This window comes from Ranitomeya imitator, chromosome 4 (genome assembly GCF_032444005.1).
Source record: "Ranitomeya imitator isolate aRanImi1 chromosome 4, aRanImi1.pri, whole genome shotgun sequence".
Classification (NCBI taxonomy): Eukaryota; Metazoa; Chordata; class Amphibia; order Anura; family Dendrobatidae; genus Ranitomeya; species Ranitomeya imitator.
Window position 1 is genome coordinate 18,996,576 of NC_091285.1, and position 9,097 is coordinate 19,005,672.

General features: G+C 46.5%; 1 long non-coding RNA gene across 1 annotated transcript; it reads left to right on the plus strand.

Moving 5' to 3' along the window:
• The first annotated feature begins 1,432 nt into the window (after positions 1-1,432).
• LOC138675195 (uncharacterized) lies at positions 1,433-5,157 on the plus strand. The gene is made up of 5 exons (XR_011320645.1): positions 1,433-1,684; positions 1,779-1,921; positions 2,090-2,368; positions 2,461-3,780; positions 3,985-5,157. It is a non-coding gene; the product is annotated as an uncharacterized lncRNA (long non-coding RNA).
• Positions 5,158-9,097: the final 3,940 nt, after the last annotated feature.

Sequence of the window (9,097 nt, forward strand, 5' to 3'; positions counted from 1 at the left end):
TCCCCCCCTGCATGGCTCATATCCCCCCCTGCATGGCTCATATCCCCCCCTGCATGGCTCATATCCCCCCCTGCATGGCTCATATCCCCCCCTGCATGGTTCATATTCCCCCCTGCATGGTTCATATTCCCCCCTGCATGGCTCATATCCCACCCTGCATGGCTTATATTCCCCCCTGCATGGCTTATATTCCCCCCTGTATGCAGGCTTATCTCTCCGCTCCTGCTCGGCGTGCCGGCTTATGTCCTCCTTCATCCCCCGTCCCCCGGCCCTCATACTCACCTGTCTTCCCACTGCACGGCCGTGCCGACATCCCTCGCGCTCTGTCCCGACTCCAGGCGGCGGCGCCGGCGCAGCACCTTCTTCCTGCTTGAGCGGTCATGTGACACCGTTCATTAAGATCATGAATATGCGCATATTCATGATCTTAATGAGCGGTGTCACGTGACCGCTCAAGCAGGAACGAGCTGCAGTGCAGACGCCGAGACCATCGCTGGAGCAGGGTGAGTATTCAAGGCAGCGGCGGCGGGGAAGGGGGGGGAGGCCCTGGAGCGGGGGGAGGCACTGCCAGTCCGAGCCTGCCTGCCGGGCCCCTGACCTGCCGGGCCCGGTCGCACTGGCGACCGCTGCGACCGCGGTAGTTACGCCACTGCCTTCAGCATATAAAGAGTTCTCTGACATCTGTGACAAGAAGAATGCAGATCAGCTTCCTCCACACAGGCATTATGACTGTCCCATTGAGCTGCTTCCTGGGGCAGCTATTCCTTTTGGTAACGTACACCCTTTGGCGGCACCTGAGCTTCAAGCCTTAAAGGGACTCTGTCACCTGAATTCGGAGGGAACAATTTTCAGCCATGGAGGCGAGGTTTTTGGGTGTTTGATTCACCCTTTCCTTACCCGCTGGCTGTAATATTGGATTGAAGTTCATTCTCTGTCCTCCGTAGTACATGCCTGCACAAGGCAATCTTGCCTTGCGCAGGCGTGTACTATGGAGGACAGAGAATGAACTTCAATCCAATATTGCAGTCAGCATGCAGCCAGCGGGTAAGGAAAGGGTGAATCAAACACCCGAAAACCCCGCCTCCATGGCTGAAAATTGTTCCCTCCAAATTCAAGTGACAGAGTCCCTTTAAAGGAGTATATTGATGAAAATCTGGCCAAAGGCTTCATACGTCCTTCTTCCTCACCAGCAGGGGCACCTATCTTTTTTTGTAAAGAAGAAGGATGGGACCCTGAGACCCTGTGTTGACTATCGGGAACTCAATAAGGTAACTGTACGAAACCGTTACCCTTTGCCTCCGATTCCCGAATTACTGGAAAGAGTCCGCCATGCTAAGGTATTCTCTAAACTGGATCTTCGTGGGGCTTATAATTTGGTGCGTATTCGTCCAGGGGATGAGTGGAAGACAGCATTCAGATGCCGGTATGGACACATTGAATCTCTTGTGATGCCCTTCGGGCTTTGTAACGCCCCTGCAATGTTTCAACACCTTGCTAATGACATTTTCAGAGATTTGTTGGACCAGTTTGTAGTGATCTCTTTGGACGATATACTAATCTTTTCTGACTCTCTACAGGAACATGAAGAACATGTCAAAACTGTTTTAAGACGTCTGAAAGAGAACTATCTGTATATTAAGCCGGAGAAATGCGAGTTCCATCGTTCTGAGATACAGTTCTTAAGGTACCGTCACACTCAGCAACTTTGCAATGAGAACGACAACAATCTGTGACATTGCAGCGTCCTGGATAGCGATCTCGTTGTGTTTGACCCGCAGCAGCAATCTGGATCCCGCTGTTATATCGCTGGTCGGAGCTAGAAGTCCAGAACTTTATTTCGTCGCTAGATCGGCGTGTATCGTCATGTTTGACATCAAAAGCAACGACGCCAGCAACGTTTTACATGGAGCGAGAACGATAAGTGAGTCGCCGTTACGTCACTAGATCGCTCCTGCATTGTTCTGGAGTTGCTGTGTTTGACGTCTCTACAGCGACGCTCCAGCGATCTTGTTTAGGCCGGATCGTTGTCTATATCGCTGCAGCGTCGCTGAGTGTGACGGTACCTTTAGGTTATATCATCTCTCTCCAGGGGCTGAACATGGAATCTGGTAAGATTCAGGCTATCCTTGACTGGCCGGTACCCAAGAACGTTAAGGAGGTCCAACGTTTTATTGGTTTTGCAAATTTCTACAGACGCTTCATTCGAAATTTTTCTGATATTGTCCGACCCATTACTTCCTTGACAAAGAAGGAAAAGCCCTTTAAGTGGTCATCACAGGCTCAAGAAGCTTTTGATCGGCTGAAGATCTGTTTCACATCAGCACCGCTGTTGATACACCCAGATCCAACACTTTCTTTCATTGTGGAGGTAGACGCTTCTGATAATGCTTTGGGGGCTATTCTCTCCAAAAGAACTGGAGAGAAGGGTCTGCTACATCCTTGTGCTTTCTTTTCCCGTAGACTAACCTCAGCAGAGAAGAATTATGACGTGGGAGACAAGGAATTGCTGGCTATTATTGCGGCTTTCAAAGAATGGAGGCATCATCTGCAAGGAGCTGCATAACAGATCATAGTGCAAACTGACCATCGCAATTTAGAGTTCCTTAGATCCGCTAGATGTCTTTCTCCTCGTCAGAACTTATTTTTAAATCAATTTAACTTTGTTATCTCGTACCGTCCAGGTTCTCGTAATGGGAAGGCTGATGCTTTATCCCAAATCCATGCTGTGGATTCTGTACCTGGAGCCCCGTCCAAGACCATTCTATCTGATGCCAATTTCATCGGAGTTGTCCATGATCAGGACTTGTGGAAGGAGTGCAGGGAGGCCTATGACAGCGATGTATTTCTGGCCAACCCACCTGTGGATATTAATCTTGTCTTTAAGGGTGGCATGTGGTTCAGAGATCGACGTATCTACGTCCTTGAGGTCGTCCGTCTGCAGATCCTTAAGTTGGTACATGACTCCAAGTTGGCTGGTCACAGGGGGGTACAGAAGACACAAGAGTTCCTGAGCCGATTCTTCTGGTGGCCAACTTGCCTGAAGGATACCAAGGACTATGTTCTCTCTTGCGAGGTATGTGCTTGTTACAAGACTCCTCATGTGGCACCTACGGGTCTTCTACAACCATTACCTGTTCCATCCCGCCCTTGTGGGTCTATATCAATGGACTTTATTGTGGAGCTGCCTACATCGGGGGGCATGAATACAATCATGGTGGTAGTTGATCGCCTGACTAAAGCTGCTCATTTTGTTTCATGCACCGGCCTCCCCTCAGCTAAAGATACAGTGAACTCCTTTATATAGAATTTCTTTCAGTTGCATGGGGTTCCGGATGAGATCATCTCTGACCGTGGAGTGCAGTTCACTTCAAGATTCTGGAAGGTGTTTTGCTCTGCACTCAATATTAATGTCTGTCTCTCTTCCGCTTACCATCCCCAGACAAATGGTCAGACTGAGCGTACCAACCAGGCGCTGAAACAATATCTAAGATGCTATGTCAGCCATCTCCAGGATGATTGGTCGGAGTTGCTGCCGTTAGCCGAATTTTCATATAAAACAATTCTCAGAGCGCCTCCACTAAATTTACACCTTTCTTTGCCAATCTGGGTTATCATGCGTGTATCTTACCTAGGTCTCCAATTAATTCTCCGGTTCCGGCAGTGGAGGAAAGGCTGACTGCGATGAGGCAAAATCTGGAGGCTATGAAGGAATCCCTGACCACAGCTCAAGAACATAAGAGATCGGCTGATAGATTCCGTAAACCTGCACCCATGTTCAAGGTAGGAGATTCCGTGTGGTTGGCAACTAAGAATCTGAAGTTAAACGTTCCTTCACAAAAACGTGGACAGAAATTCATTGGCCCTTTCAAGATCAACGGTATTGTGAGCTCAGTGGCCTGCCGGCAGAAGTTGCCTAGGACTATGAAGGTACACCCAGTTTTTCATGTATCTTTACTAAAGCCCATATCTCCTAATACCTTCCAGGGACGTGTTGTGCCACCTCTGCAGCCTGTGGTGATTGATGGGCAAGAACAATTTGTGGTGGAGGAAATTGTTGATTCCAGGAATCTGCTCCAATATCTGATAAGATGGCAGGGATATCCCCCTGAGGAAGACTCTTGGGAACCTGTGGAAAACATCAATGCCCAACAGAAGATTTCTCATTTTCATCAGAGATTCCCTGAGAAACCAGGTCCAGGATCGTCCTGAGGCCGCTTCTAAGGAGGGAGTAATGTCAGGACTCTGAACATTTTTTTATTGCCTTTTATGCATTACTGCCCTTTTCCAAGATGGCGTCTTTGGTCTCATGTGCACTGTGTCTTCCTGCTATAAAACTCCACCCCAGCCTTCAGTCTGTGCTAGAGTATTCTGCATTGCATCCAGCTCCTGACCCTGGTGGCTCCCTGGCCATAAAACATAAAAAACCTACAAGAAAGAAAATGAGCAAAAACCTGACTGTCCTGATCAGGGTCACCTTGTCAACAGTGGGATGCTATTTTTAATCAAAAACAGTATTACTAAAAACGGAAGTGGAATGAAACCTTCCGTATTTCTCAAATTACAATTCAATGTAATTTTTTTTCGTCTTAATTTTCTTTTATATTTCAGGATAGTATTTTTTATGTGGACAGACAGAGGGTGCTGTAAAACCTCGCAACGGCAAAGCGCCTTCAGTTTTTAAGCATTTCACAGTGATTGGTCCTCATACAGACAGAGATGTCTTCTTTGAGGTCTTGAGGTGTTTTTTGGTACTAAAACTGGCCTAAGGATGGGACATGAAGCCCACAACCCACCGGCTCCTGTCACCTCGTATGGCTAGGAGGACTGGAGGAGGTAATATCAGCACCTGGCACTCTTACACCACCCACTATCTATTATTTATCATGTCCCATTTTCTCCATCCCTGGGAGTCGCAGACCAAATCTTGACATCTTTATTTGTAGAAGTGACTTTTCACCTTTTCTTCCTGAGAATCTCTTTCGCTCCTGTGCGCGGCAGGCCCTGAGACCTGGGAGTGAAGCATGGTGGCAGCAATCTACACCCATAGCTGGGTCTTCTCAGGTCCTGGGTGCCACGGTGTCCTCATTTATGCCTGACTGAGGTACAAGTCATGTGATCCCATTATTGGAGGCTACAGCCATATGGCGATTATTGGAATTTTGGTCAACATTTTGAAAAATTTGCATTTTTCAAACTTTCAATCTTTATATCATTACACCAGCTAATCATGCAATATAAAAAGATTAATCAATAACATTTCCCATAGTCTACATTACATCTGCATCATTTTTCAATCATCATTTTATTTTTGTTTGGATGTTGGAAGGGTTGAAAGTTTAGCTTCAATTTCTCTTTAGTTTAAAAAAAATAAAAAATAAATCCTGTTTCCTTAGGGACCTATTCAGACTTAAATGGACATCTCGGCGGCCTATATATTGGAAACTCCCCAGAGTGAGAGTATTTTATAAAGTGAACCCCTCAAATGCTTCAAAACTGCTGTCAGGACATTTTACAATCCCTTCAGGTTTAGACGACTTTATTCTTCAGGTCGGTGTGATTACAGCGATACCAGGTTTATATCCGGTTTTTATGCTTGGCTGCTGTCACACACTAAATGGCGCTTTTATTGCAAAAACGCATCTCCATATTTTGATAGCTATAATTCTTCCATTTTTTTGGCTGACAGTCATGTGAGGGCTTGTTTTTTGCGGGCGAGTTGACGTTTTTATTGGTACCATTTTCGGGCACATGACATTTTTTGATCGCTTTTTATTCTGATTTTTGGGAGGCAGAATGAACAAAAAACAGCAATTCAGGAATTGTTTTTAGGGAGAGGGCGCTTATACCTTTCCGCGTGTAGTAAAATTGATCACGCAGCTTTATTCTTCAGGTCAGTACGATTACAGCGATATCACATTTATATTTTTTTATGTTTTGGCGCACTATGTTATAGAAAAAATAATTATTTTTGCATGGGTTTATTCTGAGCGCTATAACTTTTTTTTATTTTTTCACTGATGGAGCTGTATGGCGGCTTGTTTTTTTTTGGGACAAGAAGACGTTTTTTTAGAGATATCATATTTATTTACATTTGTCTTTTTTATTGTGTCTCTACAGCGACCTAAACAGCGATGCTGCAGCGATCTAGTTTAGGTCGGCTCGTTGTTTATATCGCTGCAGCGTCGCTGAGTGTGATGGTACCTTTAAGGTACCTTCACACTGAGCAACTTTACAACGAGAACGACAACGATCCGTGACGTTGCAGCGTCCTGGATAGCGATCTTGTTGTGTTTGACACGCAGCAGCGATCAAGATCCTGCTGTGACATCGCTGGTTGTAGCTGAAAGTCCAGAACTTTATTTGGTCGTCAGGTCGGCGTGATTCGTCATGTTTGACAGCAAAAGCAACGATGCCTGCAATGTTTTTTCACGGAGCTAAGAGTACCGTCACACTTAGCGACGCTGCAGCGATACCGACAACGATGCCGATCGCTGCAGCGTCGCTGGAGAGCTGTCACACAGAGAGCTCTCCAGCGACCAACGATCCCGAGGTCCCCGGGTAACCAGGGTAAACATCGGGTTACTAAGCGCAGGGCCGGCTTAGTAACTCGATGTTTACCCTGGTTACCAGCGTAAACGTAAAAAAACAAACAGTACATACTTACCTACCGCTGTCTGTCCCCGGCGCTGTGCTTCTCTGCACTCCTCTGCACGGACTGTGAGCACAGCGGCCGGAAAGCAGAGCGGTGACGTCACCGCTCTGCTTTCCGGCCGCTGTGCTCACAGCCAGTGCAGGAGGAGTGCAGAGAAGCAGAGCTCCGGGGACAGACAGCGGTAGGTAAGTATGCACTGTTTGTTTTTTTTACGTTTACGCTGGTAACCAGGGTAAACATCGGGTTACTAAGCGCGGCCCTGCGCTTAGTAACCCGATGTTTACCCTGGTTACCAGTGAAGACATCGCTGGATCGGTGTCACACACGCCGATCCAGCGATGTCCACGGGATATCCAGCGACGAAATAAAGTTCTGGACTTTCTTCAGCGACCAACGATCTCCCAGCAGGGGCCTGATCGTTGGTCGCTGTCACACATAACGATTTCCTTAACGATATTGTTGCTACGTCACAAAAAGCAACGATATCGTTAAGGTACCGTCACACATAACGATATCGATAACAACCAGCGAGAACGATAAGTACTTCTCTGGATCGCTCCTGCATCGTTCTGGAGTTGCTGTGTTTGACATCTTTAGGCTACATTCACATTTGCGTTGTGCGACGTTGCGTCGGAGACGCAACGCACAACGAAAACGCAACAAAATGCACGCTAAAACGCAGCGTTTTGCGACGCATGCGTCCTTTTTTGCCGAATTTTGGAGGAAAAAAAAATGCAACTTGCTGCGTCCTCTGCGCCCTACGCTTGCAGCAAAAAAAAACGCATGCATCGCAAAACGCAGCACAACGCATGTCCATGCGCCCTCCCATGTTAAATATAGGGGCGCATGACGCATGCGTCGCCGCGGTTGCGCCCGACGCAATGCAAATGTGAACGTAGCCTTACAGCGACCTAACAGTGACGCTCCAGCGATCTAATTTAGGTCGGATCGTTGTCTATATCGCTGGAGCGTCGCTAAATGTGACGGTACCTTAAGGCCTGAGACTAGATGTCCATCTGAAGAACAATGGCTTGTAATTCACCTCTACATGGAATGTGTGTCAAAGATAAGATGTTCAATTTAGGAGCAATAGCTTGTTCTCCCAACACCACAGGGGTTCTGTATCCTCCAAGAGGTTGGAGACACAATGTCCATCTACAATGTTTAATCTCTTTATTAAAAAACAAAACAAAACAAAACAAAACAGAGGACTTCACAACCTCAGGAACTTGTGCCCCCACAATTTACAGCTAATGATCAATTCTTTTGATGGAGGTTTTAACTGTTTTGTAGAGTTCAAGGACTGTACATTGCTCTTATAATACATAAACCTTCCATGTTGGCTCCAGCAGTGTGTAAAGAGATGCCGTACTGGAAGAAGAGAATACGGTATAAAATCCCAGTCTTGTCTGTCACTATAATTGTATATTGGCGTGATTGGATATGCTCTGATTAAAGTGCAATGTGCTATAAGAATTACTGTAAAAAGTGCTGAGCGCTAAGGAGCCTGTATTGGATTATAAAAAATTATAACTGATCATGGACAAAACAGAATTCATCATCTTTCCCCCAGCTCTCTCTTCCCCTCCACCAGACCTATCCATCAATGTCAATGGCTGCTCACTTTCCCCAGTCCCACACGCCCGGTACCTCGGGGTGATCCTCAACTCTGCCCTCTCTTTTAAGCCACATATCCAAGCGAGGAGCGGGAAAGTCTGGCGTGGACGCCGGAAGGTGAGAATATCATTTTAATTTTTTTTAACATTTTATCTTTTTACTATTGATGCAGCATACGCATCAATAGTGGGGAAATATGTAGATATTTCCCCAGAGATGACGGAGGCAGCTTGTATTTAGAACTGATTTTACTGGAGGTAATCTGGTAGATAACTATATACAGTTGTGAGGTAAACGGGTCAGCCTGTTCCTAGCAGATGAACATTTGGAGACAGGCAGTTTCTCAGTGTGATATTGGCTGCTTTCATGTTCTCTCTCTGTGGAGACCCTCACTCAGTTACACCTCAGTGGCTGAGCTGTTTTCTTCCCTCTGAGGCGACTTGCCCTCCCAGAAATGCAGTGAAAATCCTCTCACAATGGTGGCTGTCCACTGCCTTCCCTTCTATCTCCCTGTGGCAGGTCTCAGATCCCTATAGATACCTGTCAGAGTCTCACATACCAGTCCTTGCTGCCATCACCATCCTTTTCAGACTGACTCAAATCTTACCGCCTCATAATAGCTCCTCCCCGTAAGGCTAAATCTAGATTGTACACCATGGGTGATAGAGATCTAGATTAAAGTTGATAGCTTCTAGGTTGCACAAATTGGTATCTCATTTGGTGTCCCCGAACCAAGTAGGGTTTGTGACAGGTCAGCCGGCGAAGGATGGAACAAGACATGATAAATCTGATTAGGATAGCTGAGTTATCCAGGATCCTCCATTGTGC